This window comes from Caretta caretta, chromosome 7, assembly GCF_965140235.1.
Source record: "Caretta caretta isolate rCarCar2 chromosome 7, rCarCar1.hap1, whole genome shotgun sequence".
In the NCBI taxonomy this organism is placed as follows: Eukaryota; Metazoa; Chordata; order Testudines; family Cheloniidae; genus Caretta; species Caretta caretta.
The window spans coordinates 37760586-37785199 of record NC_134212.1 but is presented as its reverse complement, the minus strand read 5'-3'; the positions used below and the strand labels follow the sequence as shown (position 1 = coordinate 37785199).

The following is a 24614-nucleotide window of genomic DNA, read 5'->3' as shown; positions in this document are numbered from 1 at the left end:
AAGTAAAGTATCCAGAAATTGAAGAATGCATAATTACAGATCATGTGTGAAAAATTTGGTTTAAGTGACTTGCCTAGCATCACATCGAAACTCTGTGGCAGAGGATAGGATAGAATCTAGTTTTCCATGGCAGCATTTAACTGCCTGCATGAGACCATCCTCTCACTTTAAGCAATTTCCTGCTCATGCACTACCACGTCTTCCAACTTCTGCAACTAATGAAGTAGGAGTCCTCCATCACTATACTACCTTGATTCATCCCCAGAGCAGGTCCATCTGTGCAGTGACTTAGGCCAGGGTCCTGTGGAAAAAACAGTATGTGATCATGTAAACACCATATCATAATAAATATATAGAAGGAGGATGAATTAAAGTTACATAGGCAACCATAAATCTGGCATTTCTTAACTTCTGTGTGCTCAACTTTGCAACCTTAATAATGTTTTATTAATAGGGGAGTGGGGGGATGGAAGAGAAGAGGTTCTGTGTATAATTTTCCAGTCTTTTAAAGAGCAAACAGGGAAAAAAATTCCATCACATGGCATCATACTAACACCTACATGAGTTATCAGCAGAGCTGGAAACTTTAGATGCACTGGACAGACCTCTACCACTTGGGCTAATAGAATAAGTGATAGCAGTAATAGGTTGTCATCCTCTATGTGGACCAGCACTAGAGGGGGATAAGACACTTTGCTAGTGGGCTTCACAGGTATGTACTGACAGCAAAGGAATGATGAAACTCAGAAATCTGGGGTTCCATTTCAGGCTCTGGAGTAGAGTGTTCTCTAGAGGTCAGATACTTTTCTGCCTGTTGACACCAAGTCCTGTCACTTCCAATCTGTCCAAGTACCATTCCTACCTCTTCCCCACCCCTGCCTCCCAGTCCAAGTCTCCATCTCCACTTCTCAGGCTTCTCATCCCCCAATCCCAAACTCCTTGTCAAACCAGTCTCATTTCCCCCCTCCCAGATCCTCATTCATTCTCTCACTCTCCTTGCGGGTTCCAGTTGCTCCCGGATCTGTCCCCCTCTTTCCTTGTCTCAGGGCTTGTCTACACTTACCAAGGGATCTACGAGCAACGATCGATGCATCGGTCAATTTAGCTAAACCCTGGCTAAAGACCCACTAAATCAACCACAGATCGCTCTCTTGTTGACTCCTGTACTCCACCGGATCGAGAAGAGTAGGGGGAGCCAACGGGAGAGCGTCTCCCGTAGACATTGCATAGTGTGGACCCCGCAGTAAGTAGGTCTAAGCTACGTCTATTTAAGTTACGCTATTCACGCAACTCAAATTGTGTAGCTTAGATTGAATTTCCCCTGTAGTGTAGACAAGGCCTCAGTAGCCCCCCTCCCTGGCTGCTTGACCCAGTCTCATTGCCAAGTTTTTTCCTGGCTCCATGTCTTTTATCACCTCCCAGCCCCGTTCCCTGTCTTCAGTCCCAGTCTCCTTCTCCTCCCACCAAGCTCTTTGCCTGATCTGTGTTTCCCTCTCCCGCACCAATTCCCAGTCCGAATTTTCTTGCCCAACCAGCCCACCCCCCATCTGGCTCTCAAACCCAGTCTCCTTATCCAACCAGCAGTTTTCCCCCCACACTCCAGCTCGCACTTATAGTTTCTCTCTAGTCCCAGTCTCACCAGAATCCTTGTCCCAATCTACTCCCCTTCTTCCCCGGTCTCCTTTTATCCCCTCAGGTTTCAAGTCAGACAACTTCTTCCTCCATGCTCCTAGGTGCCAGCAGAGTGATAATCAGAGTAGAGAAAAGACAGTTTCTCAGTTCCAGTACCCAGGTCACAGCTACTGGAAGCTACAACTACAGGAAAAGTTCAGTTTTGCCCCCTTAGCCCTAGGAATGGAGCATGCTCAGTCACTTTGTTAGGACAGTGCATGCAGAGTTTGGTCAGCACTAAGAGCTAACGAAGCATGCCCCAGGAAGATAGAATCTTCACAGATTTTAGCCACTAAATTCTGTGTTTACTGAGCACATGCAAACTAAAATTTTTCAAAGTTGTATAATTTATCCAAATTTGGGTGGATTTGCACAGGAATTACGAGACATATTCTCTATCAAATATCAGCTCTAAACTGGTTCTACCATAACATTAAGCAATCCTCTCCTTCAACTGTGCCAAAAACAATAGGATCTCCCAGATGTTGTAGTATCAAAGGGATAAAAATTTTCTGAAATACCTAAGTAAGGAGCTCGAATCCCACTGAAAGTTAATGGGACTAAGACACTTCTGAAAATTTACCTAGCATGCATAAATGAGACTGGTTTTGTATTTGCAACTTGAGAATCAAACAGGAAAGGAGACTAATGTCAGCAAGTTAAATTACAACAGCTTTTATAGTTAAGAGTGGCTCTCTAACTTAAACTGATAAGCTGTTTAGCCAATCTGGATCAAGATTAATAACTTACTAGCTGTAATTTTTTTTTCAGGGAGAGGACAGATGTCAGGGAGCATACCTCCTCTACACTTATTTCCCATAAAATCTCAACTTGACGTGGTACTTGTTTCCCTTAGCACTGAAATACCAACTAATAGTTTTCCCCAGCCTTTCCAAACTTCAGAACAACAAATTTGTTAATATCAGGTAGACTCTACATTAACCTATCACAGTTAAAAAGGCAACTGATACATAAGAGTCCCAACAAGTTACATACAAAATGTAGAATGAAGACAATAGATGGATGCTAGCTATAATTTCCTGTTATTTCTAATCAAATTTAAGAAGCATTCATAAAAGCCTTTGATTCTGATATGCAAAATATACATGTTACTGAACATGAATATTAATAGACTTGGTAATACTATGCTGGTTTTACAATGCCTTCCAGCTATGTATTACCTTTAAAGAGAAATGCTGCAAACATTATTTTGACTTTCTAGAATTATATCACTGGGCATATGATGTCACATCTTTAGATTGTACATAGGGCTTTAACAATTTACCAGGCATCAATAACAAGAGGCCTATAAGAAAGATTTTTGAGGGAGGAGCTTCTACCACCAGTGAGATCCAGGAGTGCAGAAAGCTAGACAACTTCCAGCTGCTGGGAAGAGGAGGGTGCTCTCCATGCTCCTCTTCCTAGCACCAGAGATGTGATTAAATCCAAGTCACTTCCAACCCCCACCTGTACAGAAAGTGTCCTCTCTTCACCTCACCCCAAAAGCCTCCTTCATTTAAAGGAAGTAGTATCTGCTACTCACCTTCCCCTGTTCCCTTATATGCTCTGGGGGTGGTGGCGATTCTTAACTAGTCTACCCCTTTTTCCCCCTCCTCTACTTTTCAATCCTCTTCCAGACTTCCCTGGGAGGCAGCAAATGACATGACAAGGACATGATTCTTCCCAAAAAATTCTGATGGGCAACGCAACTGCCCAGAATCATGTGAGCTTTGCACTGCTGCATTTGACTTTTACTGAAATAGTTAAGCTGTTTTTGAGCATAATTATTAAAAAAAAAAATTAGTTTTTCTAAAAAAATAATCTTGTAACCACTTTTTGAACAGTTGCAATATCACAACGGAAGTTGATGCAAACACACAATACTAATTTGTTATGGCTGGATTATAAAAGGGTTTTTAAATGTATGTAGTGTATGAATACAAGAACAAACAATTAAAACTAATAAGCTCCCCAAGTTCCTTCATCTGACACTGCATATATTTGTAATCAAAAAGAGGTCACCTCAGGATTCCACAGGACATACCCAAGTATAGTCAAGTGGAGCAATATTTCAGTTATGCTCGGTTGGGCACTGAAATGCGATCGATGGAGGTGCATAAAAAAAAAAAAAAAAGAGATACAGGAACGCCAAAGGAGGCCTTTCTTCCACATGATAGAGAAAGGTGGAAATCTAATCTGACAAGGGCTCCCACCTCATGTACTGCACATGTACGGTACATAGTACTATACTCATGTCTAGTGAATAGCAGCACACAGAAAAATGTGTTTTATTTATCTTTTTTAAAAAGTAGGAAAATCTATACAACAGAACTGCATAAAAAACATTCAAGTTGCAAATCGACCCTATCAACAGTCAGGAAGGGACAAAAATTAAAGTTGCTTGTGCAATCTTAACACTGCTGCCTTATATACATACAGATTTTCCTTATATATGTATGAAATACAATAAACTATATTTAAAGAACATTTATGTTGCAAAATCAGGCACAGATAAGTCAGGAAATGCCATTTTCACAGTTACCTTTGCCAAGTTATATCTGCCCCACTGCATGTCTATCCTGTGCACTGAATGAGGCAGGGTCCTGTGGAAAAAATAGAATGTGAGCATGCAACTAAAGACTATCATAATGCATATGCACAAGGAGAAAGAATTAAGTTTCCACTGACAAACAAATCTGGCATTTCCCAGCTTTGAAGTGCTTTGACTTTGCAATCTAAATATCATTCTTTTAATGTAATCGACTGAACTTGCAAGGCCTTGCACTCAACTTAATGACATTTCTCTGTTTGGATGTAACAACTTCTGAATGCCACATCTATTCAATTCCGAAAGTTCAGGGACTGTTCTAGGTGTCAATGGGCAGAACCTACTGATTTTGGTAGAAATGGGAAAAACCAAAAAGGGAAAATGGAGGACTCATGGAATTCCCTGGCAATACACCTGATCTTAGTTCTACCAATTCTCCCAATACAGTTTTAAAATGTTGACACCCTGAAATAGAAAGAAAATAAAGAATGGTGGTTTTGGAGGGAGATGGTGATGCACACAGAACCACTGACATAGGAAGTAGAATGGAGGAGGCACACAGAACCCATGGCATACAGGGGGAGTGGGGGAACCTGGTATGGAGTAGAAAGGAGAAATTTGGGGCATGAGGAATTGCCTGGTGAGGGCAATGCGCTCAGCCTAGAGAAGCAACAAAGCCTGTGACCCTATATTTTATTTGGATGTCATTTCCTAGATTGGTTGGGGGAAGGGGAGTAAGAAAGAAAAAAGGTACAAATAAATACTATTATGTACAACTAGAAAAACCTCTAAACAAAGATAGCCACCACTTGAGCTAAAGGATTAAATATATTAGCTGGCACAAGCAGAAGGCTCTCTCATAGTGAAGACCGCGGGGGACAAGCTTTGTCCACCTCTTTTCCCCCCTCACACCAGGAGGTGGGATTTTGGGTTCAGGAGGGAAGAATGAGGAGAAACAGGCTATGTCCTGTGATTGGGGGATGGGACAAGCTTACTCTCTTCTCTCCCCACGCCCCCTGAAATCTCTTTTCAGCTGCTCCAGCAGCTCACAAGTATTCCTTTGTGCAGCATGTGTGGCAGTGGTGGTACCAATCTAGGAATTAAAATGTTCCTTTTTTATTATTTTTAAGCATGCTACCAAAATTTTTGAGGAATACAAAAGATGAGAAAAGGCAATTTTTAAAATTTGTATCTTGCCAAAAGCTGAACAATATTTCATGGGACAAAAAAAAAAAGCACTTCCCCAGCCCAAGGGCCTTCCTCCTGCCAAATATGGAAAGCCTACTGCATACCAAGGAACAGTGAGAGGCTGTCAAGTAAAGATCATGAGAATCCATGAAGATCACAAGAATCTTGTAATAGAAAGTGTTAGGCAGTGTAAATATGGAGATTGCAACCAGCTTCCCCTATAATATGAGTCTTCAATTACACGTTCACATACTTTTTTCCTCAGAACCTTTGCCTTTGGACCCTCAGAACATTGGACAATAAAGCAAGGTTATGGAGTGCATTTGTTTAGGGGTCCAAAGCACCCCTCTTACACACTGCACTAATTGGCTAGTGTGTCATGCATAAGCCTGGTGTCCACTGTAAAAGTTTTAAGGCATGTAGCAAATGAAGCAGGATTCTGCTGGAAAAGAATAAATAGCTTTGTGACTAAGGCACTGGATTAGGAACCTAGCAATATGGATTCTATTCCTGCCTCCACTGCAGACTTCTCGTGTGATCTTGGGCAACTCATTTAGACCCCGATTCAGCAAAGCACTTAGCACATACTTAACTTTAAGGACAGTTATATTTCCACTGAATTTGAAGAGATTACTCATATGCTTGAAGTTAAGCACATTCTTTAACAGTTTTACTGAATTCTGGAACCTTAAACTGTGCCTCAGTGCCACATCTGTAAAATGGTAGTAATACAGTCCTTCCTGGCCCTATGGGGATGTTCTGGGAATAAGTTAATCAAGATATCATACTAGTTATGACAACCATAGAAAAGTCTAGAAAACTCTGACAGAATCGGAGCCACTGTGTAGTCATTTAAGAATACTGTATGTTGATCTGGGTATTAGGATGTTTACAGTATGAATACACTAGTTTAATCTAATCAGAGGCTGTAAGGAAAAACAAGCAGGAAGCCAGGACAGGAAAAGGCCCCACACACACTGAAGATCAAAAGTTGTGGCAGGTTTAGAAAAGGAACACTTTCTCAAGAGAGAGGAAGTTGTTTGGGGGAACCAAGGGAAGACCACTGGGGATGTCTGAAGAAGTTAAGCCGGTCTAGGTTACTAACAGGGGATGATAAGTCTTTAGGTAAAGCACACATCCATGTACTCCAGGGGTTTCCAACCTTTTTTCATTTGCGGACCCCTAAACATTTTCAAATGGAAGTGCAGACCTCTTTGGAAATTCAGCTTGTGGTCTGCGTCCCCTACCATACAAGTCTTGGGCTACGTCTACACTAGCACTTTTGTCGGCAAAACTTTTGTCAGTCAGAGATGTGAAAAAACCCACACCCTTGACGGACATAAGTTCCACCGACAAAAGCGCTAGTGTAGACAGCACTATGTCAGCGGGAGACATGCTCCCACCGACATTGCTACCACTGCTCTTTGGGGGTGGTTTAATTATGTCAGTGGGAAAACACTATCCGGTCAGAATAGAGCGGCTACACAGGAGACCTTACAGTGGTGCAGCTGCAGCAGTACAGCTCTGTCACTGTAAAGTCTGTAGTGTAGACACAGCCTTAGACTGAAAACTGAAGGAACAGAATTCAACTATAAATGTTGCACATGCCTGGTACAGCATTTGATGCAACCTGAGAAAGGGCATTAAACCATGAGCTTTAATAGTAACAACAAGACTTCCAGGTTTTGACCAGTAGGTGGGGGTATTCACATACTTTTGAATGATCAGAAAAATGTAATGCTTTTTGGGGATTTGACACTTGATTTTCATAAAACGAAAAGGAGGACTTGTGGCACCTTAGAGATTAACAAATTTATTTGAGCATAAGCTTTCATGAGCTACAGCTCACTTCATCGGATGCATTCTGAAACCTTGATTTTCAGAGTCACCCTTCACTGACCCATTAGACATAGTATGCGTTCCATGGAAAACCACTGGTGTAAACTGTTTTAAAATCCTTTTTTCCTCTTAGGCTCTGTACCTACTAAAATAAAAAATACTTTGGTTTTAAGAAGGCTGTTTTATCACTGTGTACCAGTGGTTACAGGCTCCTCAAGGGAAGAACCGCAGGTGTCCAAACACAGTTGGAATGGCTGGGTAAGCACAGGTTTCAGAGTAGCAGCCATGTTAGTCTGTATTCGCAAAAAGAAAAGGAGTACTTGTGGCACCTTAGAGACTAACCAATTTATTTGAGCATAAGCTACATCAATGCATCCGATGAAGTGAGCTGTAGTCTCTAAGGTGCCACAAGTATTCCTTTTCTTTTTGCAAATACAGTTTAACACAGCTGCTACTCTGAAACCTGCACTTAAGGTGAGCTATTAGCAGCAGGAGAGCGGGGGAAGGGACCTTTTGTAGTGATAATCAAGGTGGGCCATTTCCAGCAGTTGACAAGAACATCTGAGGAACGGCAGGGGGGTGAAGGGGAGGGGACAGGAATAAACATGGGGAAATAGTTTTACTCTGTGTAATGACACATCCACTCCCAGTCTCTATTCAAGCCTAAATTAATCGTATCCAGTTTGCAAATTAATTCCAATTCAGCAGTCTCTCATTGGAGTCTGTTTTTGAAGTTTTTTTGTTGAAGAATAGCAACTTTTAGGTCTGTAATAGAGTGACCAAAGAGATTGAAGTGTTTTCCAACTGGTTTTTGAATGTTATAATTCTTGACATCTGATTTGTGTTCATTTATTCTTTTACGTAGAGACTGTCCAGTTTGACCAATGTACATGGCAGAGGGGCATTGCTGGCACATGACGGCATATATCACATTGGTAGATGTGCAGGTGAACGAGCCTCTGATAGTGTGGCTGGTGTGATTAGGCCATATGATGGTGTCCTCCGAATAGATATGTGGACACAGTTGGCAACGGGCTTTGTTGCAAAGATAGGTTCCTGGGTTAGTGGTTCTGTTGTGTGGTGTGTGGTTGCTGGTGAGTATTTGTTTCAGGTTGGGGGGCTGTCTGTAAGCAAGGACTGGCCTGTCTCCCAAGATCTGTGAGAGTGATGGGTCGTCCTTCAGGATAGGTTATAGATCCTTGATGCGTTGGAGAAGTTTAAGTTGGGGGCTGAATGTGATAGCTAGTGGCGTTCTGTTATTTTCTTTGTTGGGCCTGTCCTGTAGTAGGTGACTTCTGGGTACTCTTCTGGCTCCGTCAGTCTGTTTGTTCACTTCAGCAGGTGTGTATTGTAGTTGTAAGAATGCTTGATAGAGATCTTGTAGGTGTTTGTCTCTGTCTGAGGGGTTGGAGCATATGCGGTTGTATTGTAGAGCTTGGCTGTAGACAATGGATTGTATGGTGTGGTCTGGATGAAAGCTGGAGGCATGTAGGTAAGTATAGCGGTCAGTAGGTTTCCGGTATAGGGTGGTGTTTATGTGACCATCGCTTATTAGCACCGTAGTGTCCAGGAAATAGATCTCGTGTGGACTGGTCCAGGCTGAGGTTGATGGTGGGATGGAAATTGTTGAAATCATGGTGGAATTCCTCAAGGGCTTCTTTTCCATGCGGTCCAGATGATGAAGATGTCATCAATGTAGTGCGAGTAGGGGCATTAGGGGACGAGAGCTGAGGAAGCGTTGTACTAAGTCAGCCATAAAAATGTTGGCATACTGTGGGGCCATGTGGGTACCCATAGCAGTGCCGCTGATTTGAAGGTATACCTTGTCCCCAAATGTGAAATAGTTATGGGTAAGGACAAAGTCACAAAGTTCAGCCACCAGGTTTGCCGTGACATTATCGGGGATACTGTTCCTGATGGCTTGTAGTCCATCTTTGTGTGGAATGTTGGTGTAGAGGGCTTCTACATCCATAGTGGCCAGGGCAGTGTTTTCAGGAAGATCACCGATGGATTGTAGTTTCCTCAGGAAGTCAGTGGTGTCTCGAAGGTAGCTGGGAGTGTTGGTAGCGTAGGGCCTGAGGAGGGAGTCTACATAGCCAGACAATCCTGCTGTCAGGGTGCCAACGCCTGAGATGATGGGGCGTCCAGGATTTCCAGGTTTATGGATCTTGGGTAGCAGACAGAATACCCCAGGTCGGGGTTCCAGGGGTGTGTCTGTGCAGATTTGTTCTTGTGCTTTTTCAGGGAGTTTCTTGAGCAGATGGTGTAGTTTCTTTCGGTAACCCACAGTGAGATCAGAGGGTAACGGCTTGTAGAAAGTGGTGTTGGAGAGCTGCCTAGCAGCCTCTTGTTCATATTGCGACCTATTCATGACGACGATAGCCCCTCCTTTGTCAGCCTTTTTGATTATGATGTCAGAGTTGTTTCTGAGGCTGTGGATAGCATTGTGTTCTGCACGGCTGAGGTTATGGGGCAAGTGATGCTGCTTTTCCACAATTTCAGCCCGTGTCATGAATAGGTCGGAATATGAACAAGAGGCTTCTAGGCAGCTCTCCAACACCACTGTTCCTCAGACATTCTTGTCAACTGCTGGAAATGGTCCACCTTGATCATCACTACAAAAGGACGTCCCCCTCCCCCCCACTCTCCTGCTGGTAATAGCTCACCTTAAGTGATCACTCTCCTTACAGTGTGTATGGTAACACCCATTGTTTCATGTTCTCTATGTATATAAATCTCCCCACTGTATTTTCCACTGAATACATCCGACGAAGTGAGCTCTAGCTCATGCAAGCTTATGCTCAAATAAATTTGTTAGTCTCTAAGGTGCCACAAGTACTCCTTTTCTTTTTGGGTAAGCACAGTTGCTACACAGAGTACCGTAGCTCAGGGCCCAGACAGAGTGGGAGAACTGCAGAATTCCATGCTGTGATAGGAAAGGCATGAGGCTTTAGACCTGAGGGGGTGTCCTCAAAGACTGGAAAGGAGTCACAGGTACTGCTAGCCTGGTAACCATCAGAAAAGCATTTTCCTTATTTAGTGAAGGAGCTGGATGGTGTGCAATAAATGAAATATGGGCCAAATGATGAGAATAGGCAGTTGTCACTCCTCAAGGACTTTTCAAGCTGCACATTGAACAAGGCCAGGGTCCTGACAAAAAATAGTAGTTTATCATAACAGACACAAGGTGACAGTTATAACTGCACTGGCAACTTTAGTTTTATTATTTCATGACTTGAGTGTTTTGCTTTGCAACCTTAATGTTCTTTTAACGTACTAGTTTCATATGGATATTATATTGTGTTCTAACTTGAAAAACAAAGAATGCTTTTAATCAGCTTAAACAGCTGAGGAGCCTATTGTCCCCTTCGGGTACACACATACCTGACTTCCATCATCACTAACAGGAATTACAGAAGCATCAAAAGAACTTTCTGTGACTACATATTTATTTCTCAACCATAATAATATTTGTTCTTGCTCTCAGCATTGTCATTGTGGAACAGAAACTACCATGGTCTCAGGTACTGATAAAGGTGACCTACAAAAAATTTACGCCCACTTTTTTTCCTGGCACTTTTCTTTTTTTTACCTTAGAAAAACCAGGAAAGTCAAAGTCTTCTCTTTCTATGGTTGGATTTGTAATATTAAAAAAAGCACAGAAATCTGACCAAACCTTCACACATTGCAAATGCAGCAAAACTGGAGAACAAAACCCTCTCCTCCATTATTCTTTGTAAGTTACCTTTAAATTAACATTGACCCCTGGAGCAGTTCTCAGATACCTTTGAATAAGGAGAGTTTCAGTGGCAGATTGAAACGAGTAATCTGAAAACCACTTTCTGATTCCAAAAGGCTTCACACTGCACACAGAGAAAATCCCCCACAAGTCAGACAAGAGAAAAGAGGAGCTTTCTAATTACTGGACCACTAAAAAAATACACCACATGACGCTGTCATATGTAACAAGTATAATAGGTCACTTTGAATATAGTATCACTGAGACTAATGAATGTTTAACTATTTCACAGTATCTGGAATAGTTATTTCTCTTACCATACCAAAATTAAAAAAATCTGCACTATATCATTTGCATTCCATGGTGCCGTAATGTGCACCTCTGTCTTGTTTTGTTAGTATAATCATTCTGTTTTAGTCACAATTTCTAGGCTTAGAGCAATGTGTACATTCCTGAGGTTCTACTGTAGAATATTTTTTCACGTCAGCTAGTATCTAAGTATTTCAAAAATATGCTCTTAATGTACAAATAGAAATTATTGTTGACAGTGTGCATACTACTGGAAGTGAACAACAACAGTATCAGAACTGTTATCTTTGGGATCTCAAAAACCATGATTCCAGGCTATATTTTGGTATGGTCTATGGGCAATTACAGAAGTTTTTGCTAACATGACAAACAAACCTCAGTCAAGGGAGAACTGTATCTCATATTTTATTACTTGGTTTATACCATTCCTTCTTCCCTCCATCTCTTTCAAGCAGAGTTGATATTGGGACTCATGTTTAAAAAAAATTAGGGGCATAAATATGCTCTTGATTTTTGCTTATGCAGTAATCATCAGGATTGCACAGGCAACTCTAATCATGCAAAATCATATTTGCTATCTGCACACTGAAAGCATGAAAGAGGCATGTGTTTTGCATGCCTAATTTATTAGTTTCTAGATCGTCGAGAATTATTTATTGAGCAGCCCTGAGACTCCCACTCCAAAGCCAGATATAGAGAGTGTCATATCCGATCACATTTATTACAGCGGGACAAACTAAGAATGGGGCCCCACTGTTCTAAGTAGTAGATGATCCCTGCCTTTAAGAGTTTACAATCAAAATTGACAAGACAGGCTGGGGACTATAAGTGGAGTTGGTAGCACTGACTGTTAAGGTTGCCCAACACTTCCCATTGTAAAACCTTAATTTCAGTTGCTTATAACTTTGCCAAACATTAACCAATTTGGGATACCTAGGACCTGATTTTTCAGAATACTCAGCATTTATGTAGTACTTCATATGTTCAAAGCACAATTTCTATTGACTTCTGTTGCTGCTGGAGTGATCAATATTTCTGCAGGTCTGACCGCAGAGTCTCAAGATGGGCACCCAGAAAATGAAGAACACAAAATTGTGAGAAGTCTGGTTTAAGTAACTTGCCTAGCATCACACACAGGAACCCTGTGGCAGAAGCAGAGAACAAATCCAGTTCTCCAGAATAGCATTTATCAGCCTTAATTATGAGACAATCCTCCAATTCCCACCTCAGTCTTACACACCTTCCAACTTCTCTGATAAACGAGGCAAGGACTCTACAGACAATAACCTTCTTCAGTACGCAACCCAGATTTCCCCAGAGCATAGTGGAAAAAATAGTACTTGGTCATGTAATTAAAGGCTGTATCATAATGCACACACGTAGGGGAGGCTGAATTAAGGCAACCTTAATACTGGCATTTCCTAACTTTTGAGTGCTTTACTTTGCAAACTTAATATTTTAATGTAACTTGTGTGTGTAATATAATACACAACCAAAGTAAACCATGTGATGGCATAAATGTTATGTCGGTTCCTAAAATTTGGGGGTGAGCGAAGGAAGGGGAGGTTTAGTTAGGAGGGGATGGAGTGGCAAGAAATGGGAAGGTAGGAAAGTGGAGCAAGATGAGGGTAAGGACAGATATGGAGTAAAGCCCAGTTGAAGAGACTGCGAGGGAGAGTTGGGCAAACAGCTGAACAGCACAGGGCACAAAGTCCAGCCAAAACTGTAGAAAGTTCTCTGGATTTCTGATGGCCTTTCCTTTGGCTGCTTCTGCAGCTGCTCCCCTGTAGAATTCTGGGTCTAAGCGTATGCTGGGATTCATGTGGCCATCATTTTATTCCATTCCCCCCTTCTTTCCCCCTCCCCAGAATCCCTGCTTTGGCTGCTTTTGCAGCTGCACCTTCTGGCTGGAATCTCTAGCTGATTCCTCTCTGCAGCCTCTGCATGCTGACAGAAACTCCGTCTTTTAGCCCCACCTCTACAGCACACTCCCCTGCTTTGCACACTTTTTTCTTCGTGGAACAGGGTGCAGCTGTGAGGATGTTACCATATTACTGCTAAGAAACAACAAATCTGATCAAACAAAAACATTATGTGGTGCAGTATGCTCAGTTCAGATAAGAAATAATTTACAATACAGTCAGGGCGGAGGGTTGTTTTTATTTTTAACTGATAAACCAGAATTCTCCACATAATGTTTAAAACTGAACACAGCCTCATCCCCAATATTTCTGAATCCTGGGAAAAACAGTACCAAGTTTAAGATTACAGTTATAACAGAATGAACATAAATCTAGCACAGAACATACTTTATGCAACTTTCAATGAACTGAGTTAGTAAGCGATTAAATAGTAACGAGAAAAGCTTTGAAACAAGACTCAGGAGAAAGTTTTAAACTCCATGCCCTACTGTACCCATGTTAACTAATTTGCAAAGTTCATGCGGTTGTAAAATCAATTGGTGTTGAAGTCCAAGATGCAATACCAAAATTCAGGTGTCCTTAAGGCTCTGCCTAACCCCTCTTGCCATACATTATTTTAAACTGCAATTTTGTAAGCATTTAGCAGGAAACCAATAGGTGGAAATAGCAGGAAACAGGTGTCCAATAATTTTTTCTAGCCCCTCCCAAAATATATATAAAAGTAGATATTAAAAATCTGTTAAAGTGCAACCTCTCTCAGTATTGCTTCCATATTTTCCAGAATATACACTTACATTTACAATTTTAGGACTGTAAAACTGTTATGGTCTTTTCTGATCTTCACTCAACACAATTATGTTAAGGTCCTGAATTGTGCCACACCCAAGGCTGAACACCTGCCCCCTCAATTGCGCTGCTGGTAGAAGAGAGAGCAGCTGATGGAAAAAATAATAAAATCCTGAATGAAGTGGCATAACTATAAAAAGAAAGATTCCTTGAAGTCACAGTAGCAGCATAATGGGCTGAAGAAGTGATTAAGGCAGGGGCGGGCAAACAATGGCCCGCCAGTTGTTTTAATCCAGCCCTCGAGCTCGTGCTGGGAGCGGGGTCTGGAGATTGCCCCCCTCCGGCGCTCCAGCACAGCTCCCAGAAGCAGCAGCATGGCCCCCTCCGGCGCTCCAGCCAGGAAGCAGGGTCAGGGGCCGTGCCACACAGCTCCTACATATAGGGGCAGCCAGGGGCCTCCGCTCTGCACCCTGCCCCCACCCCAAGCGCTGCCCCTGCAGCTCCCATTGGCCGTGCAAGGCAGCGTGCAGAGCTGCTGGAACACGCCTCGCATAGGAGCCGGAGAAGGGACATGCCACAGCTTCCAGGAGCCGCTTGAGGTAAGCGCAGCCCGGAGCCTGCACCCCGCACCCCAACCCCCTGATCCCCTTCCTGTCCTTTGAACCCTTCGATACCAGCCCAGAGCACCCTCCTGCATCCAAAACCCCTCATCCCAAGCCCCACCCCAGAGCCCGCACCTCCAGCCAGAGCCCTCACTCCCCTCCCCCGGCACTCCTCTCCCCCACCCCAGCCTGGAGCCCCCTCCTGCACCCTGAACTCATTTCTGGCCCCACCCCAGAGCCCACACCGCCAACCAGAGCCCTCACCCCTCCTGCACCCCAACCCCAATTTTGTGAGCATTCATGGCTCGCCATACAATTTCTATTCTCAGATGTGGCCCTCAGACCAGTAAATTTGCCCACCCCTGGATTAAGGGCTGGTCTACCCTAGAGAGCTAGGTCGACCTAGCTATATTGTTTGAGAGATGTAGCTAAGGCGACCTATGCTCCAGCATAGACAGTGCCAGGTTGAAAGACAAATTCTTCTGTCAAACTAGCTACCACCTCTTGGAGAGGTGGATTTACTACAGTCATTCTTTTCAGAGTAGCAGCCGTGTTAGTCTGTATCCGCAAAAAGAACAGGAGTACTTGTGGCACCTTAGAGACTAACATTTATTAGAGCATAAGCATTCGTGGGCTACAGCCCACTTCATCGGATGCATAGAATGGAACATATAGTAAGAAGATTATATGTGTGTGTATATATAATATTATACACACAGACACACACACACAGAAGGTGGAAGTTGCCATACAATCTGTAAGAGGCTAATTAATTAAGATGAGCTATTATCAGCAGGAGAAAAGACTTTTGTCGTGATAATCAAGATGGCCCATATAGACAGTTGACAAGAAGGTGCAAGGATACTTAACATGGGGAAATAGATTCAATATGTGTAATGATGATGAAGAACTCCTTCCATCACTGTAGTACCTATGCTATAGCATTGCAGCTTCAGCGCTGGAGCTGTGCTACTGTAGCATTTCTAGTGTAGACATACCCTACAATACTGATTCAGAGTAAATACATTTTAAAATCTCAAAGGGATTGAGCTATAATCCAGTCCTGCATTTCTAGAATTTGTTCATATTTTTGAACCAGAACAAATCATTAACAATTATCAATTGAATTATAATAATATAAGCAAAAAGAAAGCAGGCTGCTGGGTAAAGGTCAAAATTAACACTTACACACTGAAGACTGCGCACTTAGCTTTATGTAACTATTATCACTGTCTAATGAAAACAAATGCCTTTCTGAAGATGGATATTGTTTGTATATTTGTTTACATCAGTTCTGATTGTTTTGTACAAATAGAGAACATCCCAAAAAATTTTAAAAAGTGAATTTCTGAAATATGCTGTATTTAGATTCATGCAGTTCAGCTGAACAAAACTCATGCACTATAATTATATTTAAAACATTTTCTATAACCATGCCTTTAGTCTCATCTGCCAACCTTCATAGTTTAAAAATAAATTCAGAAAGTATGTTTTATATCTTGCATAATAAGAAAATAAACACCCAAGCAGGTAAGTGTTCAAAGCTCTTCTGTACAAAAAAACCCTCTATACCACCCTCAATTTTTAACTATTACACTGAAGAAACAAAAAACGTATCAAAAAAGACCACAGAGTTAAACTAAACAACCAAAGATGCTGATGGATAATTTGGTGATCTTTATGCCTGAGACAGGAACTGTTTTTTGTTTGTTATTTTTTTAAATCCTCATTCCTCCTAGAAAAATCTTATATTTAAACAGATTTTGTTTCAAAAGTGTTCATCTTCTATGCTTTCCCCTTGTGTACTAACTTGTTTGATTAAAAACCATGTGTGACTTTATCAGTTGGCTAACCAGGTGGAAGGGACAAGTTGTGGGGAAAAAGTTATATTTAAATCTTTGTACAACAGTAAAAAGAAAGAGAAGGGAAAAGACATTTTACAAATCTCATAAACTTCATATTAACTATACATCATGAGAGCTTCCAGACTTCTTGATCACCAGACTAAACACTCATTGGCAAGGAAGTGCGAAATTGTTAGCTGTTCAGACTAAACATTTACCTTTTACAAGCCAGAAAAAAAAAACAGACAGGATATTCTAGATGCAAAGTAATTTCAAGGTAACAAAAATAATTTCCCTTGAATTATCCAGTTTAAAGCTATGACATGGTACATTGTGGGCACTCAAATCAGCTGTACCAGGCTCAGGACATGGGAGATTAACTCATTGTGGGAGTCTATACAGATGGTAAGAGGTTTTGTCAGTCCTTCATCACAAACAAAATCAGCACCGAGAGGATGGTGAGCCTGGCATTCAGAAAATTCCCCATTACAGCTCCTCTAGCAGCAATACAGCCAGCAAAGGAGAGGGGTCTCTGCTGAGGGAGGGAAGTGGAATTACTCTCTTCCCACCCTTTGCATACAGGTAGATAAAGTATGTATGTAAGACACGGGAGATAATTTTCCTGCTCTGCTCACAGTGGTAAGGCCCCAGCTGGAGTACAGTGTCCACTTCTGGATGCCATAGTTTAGGAAAGATATGGACACATTGGATATTGTCCAGAAGGGAGGAAAAAAAATAAAAGGTTTTTTTAAAAAAAAACACATGGTCTATAAGGAAAGGTTAAACAAATTGACATATTTAGTATTGAAAAAAAGAAGATCCTGTTCCAGGCCCATGACCTCATAGAGAAGAGCAGCAAGCAGGATTTTTGCATTTTTATACTTTTATTGATGGGAAGAGACATTTCATTTTTGATGTTCATTACTTCTTTAACTTTTTTATTTCTAGGATGGTTGGTGGTTTTCCTCTTTCCTTCTTTGTTCTTCATTCTCTTTTAACCTGTTTACATTATGCATAAAAAAGTTACATTCCATAACAGACTTTTCAATGGAGAATAATTTAGACACAATATACACAAACTCCATTTAACAAAGAGCAAGAAGAAGGAGCCTAAGATGGCACTGACACACTAAGTGAATTGCAAAGGAAAGACTGGGCTTATTACTCTCTTGCTTCTTTATGATGTATGAAGATGGTGAGAGGGGTTCCCTCCAAATTATTTCAAGAGGTTTTTTCCCCCTCCTTCTTGGTTTTCTTTTTCTTTTCTTTTCTTTTTTTTTTTTAAATGTTACAAATTCAGGTCCTATCTCACCTGGAAAACTAAGATGACTGGAACTAGAGAAGTGTCAGCATCACAAAATGAGTGAAAATTAAGCTACAAAGGTCATAGTGGTCACACTATTCAAAACTTTGGTTTTCATTTTTGCTAAATCTATGTAACTGCAATAACTATCTTTTCACCACTGCCCATCCAAGTAAGATGCAAAAGTTAAAAATACACCTGTTCCAAACCATCCACAAGGGCAAACCCCAGGGATGGCCAGAATTTATTTCCTCATATTTCTATGAGTTTGTCTACACTTATAAGTTTTGCTGCCTTAACTATCCGGCATTGTTAAAGTGGCAAACACCTCTATTCTGGATCTGCTTACATCAGTATAAAAGGGCTTATACGAATATAACTTATAGCTTCTTTTGGTTCCCAAATCTGAATATCAATATAAAGCACTTTATATAAAGTATAACTATCTATACTAGGGCTTGTCGCTGAATAACTTTGTCGGGGGGTGGGGGAACCACCACTACCCCCTACCAACATATAGCTGTGCTGGTAAAACTAAGTGTAGGCAAGACCTAGGGTAAAAGCAAATAATTTTCTTTTTAAAGGGATCTTTCAGGCCAGCTTAATTAAAAAAAAAAAAAAAAGCAGAAGATGCTGCAAATCCACTTTTTAACAATTCCTCCGCAGGGCTCCTTTACCACCACCAAAGGAGGTTGGTTTTTGGTTTTCTTTTTTTAAGACTAAGTTTGGTGAGCTTCAGGAAGCAATGCAAGACTTCCATTTATCCAGGCCTTAATTAGCTGAGAGGAGCCCACTTCAGTACAATATATTGCTTTAACTTCATCAGAAAAAAACATTATTGCTTTTAAAGCAACTAGCTGTTAAGGGATATAGATGTTTCTAAAACTTAAAATAAAGCTCAAATGAGTAAATATTTCATAAAAATTGACCTTATTTCTATAACCCTTTCACACTAAAAAAAGCCAGAAAGCTATTTGTTCAAAGTTGATGTTTGTGCTCTTGAAACTACAACTCAGTCAAATGGGACTGTCTGTTTACAGAGCATGCCAACAATACAAGGAGAAAAGACGTGGTGCTATATTGTATTATCTTACAAAAAATGGGGACCAAATAAAAATAGTTAGGTTACAATACTGCCTAAGGAAAGCCTTTCTACTATGACAGGTTTCAGAGTAGCAGCCGTGTTAGTCTGTATTCGAGAAAGACCTTTTCCTTTCTACTATGATACTTACAAATCACTAGACACTATAGTATATTACGTTTACATACCAACACAAAATAGGATGCAATGAACCAACTAACTCACAATTAACTATTTTCCTGAGTCATCAAAGTAGAAAGAACAAGAGAGTTTTCACATTCTTCTACATTAATTGCTTTTAAAATACATCTGGGCATGGGTCAAGATAGGTTTGGCTCAGGTTGTAGAAACCGAACACACGATAATACTCTAGAGTTTTATTAGCTCCAAACTGTTTGGACAGCTCTGTAACCACTTTTATTATTCTTATTTTACAGTTTACCATACCAGAAGGGTGAACAAAGCAGCCTACATAAAATGGTAAACAAATACTTGATTAAATTAGAAGCTCCAGATCCTACATGGGAAAAAGCTGTTTGCTATTCTGTCAGTCATTTGTTAATATACCCTCACAAGTGTCCAGAAAGTATGTTCTAGATGGTGTTCTCAAAGAATTCCACCTCTGTTTGGTATGGTAAGCCGTGATGCCCCACACCATCCTTTGCACACATTTTCCTGAATTATAAAGATTTATTTTATAGGGATGCTTCTTCAATTGCTCCAAATTCCATGAACCTAATGACAAACTCTACTTCAAAAGATGTCTTCCTCATAATAGACTTCTTGGTGCAAAGGAAGAGCAATGTCCACTTACCATAAATCCTGGTTGCAGCAGCATTTTGTAAGTCTGGAAATCCAAATCACAAATTAATGAGGCTTACCATTATTTGTGACAGACCTACATTTGTGCAGAAAGATAGATGCTATCAAGAGAAAGAGAACATGTAAATAAGGGACAAAACTAACCTTCTGCACTATCAGGTGCACAAAGCAAAATATTGTACAAGATTGATTAAAAACTATGGTTACATTGCACTTCACCCAAACTGTGTATGTCTTACAAAACACAAATCTGCACAACTATAGCTATCATACCAGACGTCAGGTATTTCTGAAAAACCCCGAGCCACATTTTATTCAATAGCCAAAGAGTGCATGCATAGCAAATGACACTGAAGAGATGGCCCTTCCTACAGGAAAGTGAGCCAGAACTCATGCGGAATGGAAAAGGAATCTATACATTTAATCTTTACTAAAAGTGACTGGAGTCCTAGGGAATGAAACCCTGAGGTACAACACCTGGTGAATATAAACAAAAAGCAGAGGTATTCAAAAACATAAATATGACAGCTGTATAATACACCACACTGAAACGATTACTTGCATATTACAAGTATTACCTTAACATAGGAGTTAATTTTATTTCCTCCTACACTATCATGGCAAGTTTTCAGGACCTTCTAAGCCTTAGGTAAGGAGTTATCAGTCATTTTTAAGCAACATTTCAGTGGAAAGACACTTTTCAGAGGAACAGCCGTGTTAGTCTGTATTCGCAAAAAGAAAAGGAGTACTTGTGGCACCTTAGAGACTAACCAATTTATTTGAGCATGAGCTTTCGTGAGCTAGCTGTGGCTCACGAAAGCTCATGCTCAAATAAATTGGTTAGTCTCTAAGGTGCCACAAGTACTCCTTTTCTTTTTGTGGAAAGACACTGAATTTATAAGGCTAGATTGGTCTCCACATATCACACAATTAATTGTAATGCTGTCCCCAATTCAGCAGGATGCTAAAGCCCTTAATTAATTTCACTTTTACTCAAAGTATCATGCTTAAATCTCACTGAAGTCAAGTCAAGCACTTGCTAAGTGCTTTGCTGATCAGCAATAGGATTACTCCTGTGTAAAGTTCCTACAATTAAGCACCTTGCTGAATTGAGGCTGTTGTTGCCAAGCACTGGTTCAAGAAAATGCAGTACCAAACTAGAACTCTGAGGGCCATAAAAGTAGTTATATTTAAACAAACCTGCACATGACGAGAAAAAATTTCTAGGAAACCCAGACAAGTCTTAATAACTAAGACATGAGGCTCAGATTGGGCAAAGGAAGAACTGTAAACCAAGCATCAATCAGAAAAGCTGTTAGTTCTCATTAGTGCTGCTGGAAAGCTAAAAGGAGTAAAAATACTTTTGGGACCCAGAATCCCCATTTTGGACTAAACATACACTTCCTAAAATAATCCAACACTGACTGAGGGCTAGTCCACATTGGCAACGCTAAAGCGCTGCCTTGGCAGTGCTTTAACGTGGCTTGTGTGGTAGCGGCAGAGCGCTGGGAGAGCTCTCCAAGTGCTCTAAAAAAATCACCTCCACAAGGGGCGTGGCTCCCAGCACTGGTGCATTGTCTATACTGGAGCTTTACAGAGCTGAAACTTGCTGCGCTCAGGGGGTGCTTTTTCACACCCCTTACCGAGAAAGTTGCAGAGCTGTACATTGCCAGTGTAGACAAGCCCTGAGAAAGAGGGTAAAAATCCCATGGAAGGCCAGGAAGTAGAACAGAAACAGAATTTCAAAGATAGGACTTTGTAATCCCAGGATGTTTCTAGCCAGAAATGAGCTCTCTTCTATCACCTGAAGAGCTGAAAGCTGCAGACCACTAGTCTGAAGCAGCAAACTCCGGACAACACAGAATTTAAAAAAAAAAAAATTATTATTTTTCAAGTCACAAGAGTCTGCTTATTTTGAAAGCAGGTTAAAACTGAACTGACCTACCTGGCACTTTTGACATACACATTTTTCCAATTTCATACTGCACACACTTTGCTACAAAGACAAGCATTTCAGGAGGAAGTGAGCTGTAGCTCACGAAAGCTTATGCTCAAATAAATTTGTTAGTCTCCAAGATGCCACAAGTACTCCTTTTCTTTTTAAATGAAAACAAATGTAGACCAAAAAAGCCAGCCTGTTCTTGCTTTTCAATGGGAACCAACAGATGCATACACACACAAGCCATTTGTTTAATCAGATCAACAGCTTTGTAAATTATAGCAATGTTCCACATTAATTTGAGAAAAATTAACATGTTTTGTTCTTAACAATTTTGTCTGTACCAACTAAATAGAAATAAAGACCATTTTAATAAAAACCACTTGTAATGTTCTTGTTTAAAAATCAACTCAGTAAGTTCATTATAAAAGCAAAATAGAGTACTGTTTCTGTCTGTAAGTTCATCACTTTGCATTTTAAAAAATTCATTTAAGCTTATTTGATTTTTTTTACCTGATATTGTAACTTTTAAAATTCTGCTTACCATAAATATACATTTCTAAAAAAGTCCAAAAATAGCATGCCCAACAGTTTGCAATCAGGAAAGTTTTAAATCACAATACCTGCCAACACTGTTAGAAAGAAGCACATCTATTCAAAATAAAGGCATATTATATTTAATATTTCATAAGTTCAAAAAAACCACAACAGTGCAGTGTTGTAGTTAAGATTACATAATCATGAAAGTTAGAAAAGTCAAAGTTCGGGTTACATGGCAATAACTTGTATATATGTGGTATTTTCTATTAGCCTATTACTTTTGCAACACTACAGTGATAACAGAAGTAGTGTTTTCATTATATGCTCCAATTTTCACTATTATCAGTCTTCTAGTTGAAGTGTTTCATCTCTGGCAGGACTTGAAAAATCTACTCACAGTGTGGAACGTTTTCCCTGGTGAAAGAAGAATCTTAGGCTATAGATTTTGCAGAATATAAACAAAACTTTTTTTTAAATTGACTTAAATTTCAGGTTAACAGTTTCAGACACTATGCCCATTCCTGTGCCACGAGGCCAATTGTTGTTGTTTTACAATCGTATTGGCTCTTTTTAAAAATGTTTCTCCCTAGCTGCTGCGGGAGTAAAAACAAACAAACAAGGGAAATACTCAACAAGGGAATCTCAATACTTCACAAGGGAATTTCTCAAAGTGACTATTGACAAGCTTCTGTTAAATGCAAAGTACACAAAACAAAAGAAATGGAGAAAACTATTTCTTTCAGCTGTAGTGGTCATTTTATTTGTGACAATATAAACTATGTTCTGACATATGTGATTTTAAGTTGGCAGCATCTGGTTAACACTCTCTCACAACACTCTTCAGCGCATACTGTACATTGGTAAAATAAAGTAATTCCAGTCACTGTCCTGTAGTTTAAAATCATACGGGCAGATCTTACTGGAATAGGTAAAAATAGCACTAGTGAACATGCCAAAGGGGAATCTTTCCACTATATGGCCACTGCTTAGATTGCAACATAAGCTGGCTCTCTTTTCATAACTTAACTGCCTATGCATGTGCTACACATTAAACACAGTAAACTTAAAGCCTGAGACTAGAAAAGACAGACCGGGAAGTAACTCACCTTCAGTTAAATTTAAATCCACTACATTACTGTGCCTTTACTTTTTTTGCAAATCATTATTGCCTATCTGCGAGTTCTACACTGACATCCCTATAGTTTCATAGAAATGAATTATGAGTCTAGAACCTTGTATTTTGTCATTTGAGATAACCAAACCATAAAACAAGAGGGTCAAAATGTTCTGCTTCTGTAGGACAAGCTCACTCTACATACACAGGAGTCCCTTGTATTCCTCCCTTCCCTCCTGTTCTATTTCAGGAACTCCCTGCAATCCCCACTACCTCCCTCTGTTTTATGTCAAGGGCTCTGTGTTCAACCCCATTCTCTATTCCCTCTCCCACCATTATTTTATTTCTTTCTGCCTGGGAAGTAAGTCATTCAGGGTGTTAACATTTTAAACCCTGTTGGGACCATGGGCAGGCCTGAGAAGTGATGGGGTGAGGTATTGTTATGGTGGGAAGCGTTAATAGTTGATCTATAGACAAGAGTAGTTGAAGCTGCTAGGTCCCCCATTTCCTTCTTCTGGTTTTTCGATTTTCATCAAAATCGGCAATGTTCTGCCCCGATTCTTAAACCATTCCCTGAAATTTTAGAATTCACTGGATGTGGCAATGTTCAAAATGTACCATATGACAAACAAATGCCATCAAGTTGAGTGTAGGGCCTCAGGCACTATTAAAGCTTCTTTTCATCTTTCTTGGATAAACAATGCAAAAACATTTAACGCATTTAAGACTGATGACAAACACTGGTTTTTAAAATATTTATTATTTGTATTCCAATAGCACGCACAATGAACTAAGCCGGTCCAATCATACAGAAAGATATTCTCTGCTCTAAAGAGGTTACACTTCAAGCTTTTCTGGGGGAAGGGAGGGGCGAGAGGGGGAGAAGAGGTTTTGGCATGTTTGTCATCCTCTGTTTAACTTTGCAGTCTTCTTTTAAACCAAGTCTGATAATGTAACAAAAGATATTCTAACCACTAAAATCACAATTAAGAGACAGTAATTTAACTATATAAAATATGATGGAACTTAGAAAGAAAACAGCCATCTTACAAGGTTAAAAGTAGTTTAGAACTTAGAAAACTCAGATTCCATCAGAATGCATTGAAAGGTCAATTTCAAAGTTGTCTTACAGTAAGTATTTTACAACTTTGAAGTTAATTTTATGGTTTTAGAATTGTGGCTAGAAACTGGGTTTCGACCTAACATCAGGTCCACATCCTGTTACAAATGAGGTCAACTTTCAGTAAAAGAGTGACCCACAGGTTTAAAAAAAATTAAATTCTTAATACATCAAAAACATTTTTCAATTAAAAAGAACAGGAATACTTGTGGCACCTTAGAGACTAAAATATATTAGAGCATAAGCT

At 40.3% G+C, this 24614-nt stretch overlaps 1 protein-coding gene across 13 annotated transcripts in view; it reads right to left on the bottom strand.

The window, feature by feature from the left end:
• The window catches only part of RAF1 (Raf-1 proto-oncogene, serine/threonine kinase), a 98226-nt gene that overhangs the window by 66706 nt on the left and 6906 nt on the right, over positions 1-24614 (bottom strand). For 2 of the 13 annotated variants that reach the window (XM_048859139.2, XM_048859144.2), the window contains one exon: positions 250-301. The exons of 8 other annotated variants lie outside the window; for them this stretch is intronic. The gene's annotated coding sequence lies outside the window, so the exon portion shown is untranslated. Of the gene's footprint in view, positions 1-73; positions 226-249; positions 302-4213; positions 4275-24614 lie in introns of those variants that run through there. 3 more of the 13 variants (XM_048859143.2, XM_048859142.2, XM_048859145.2) reach the window with 3 other exon arrangements.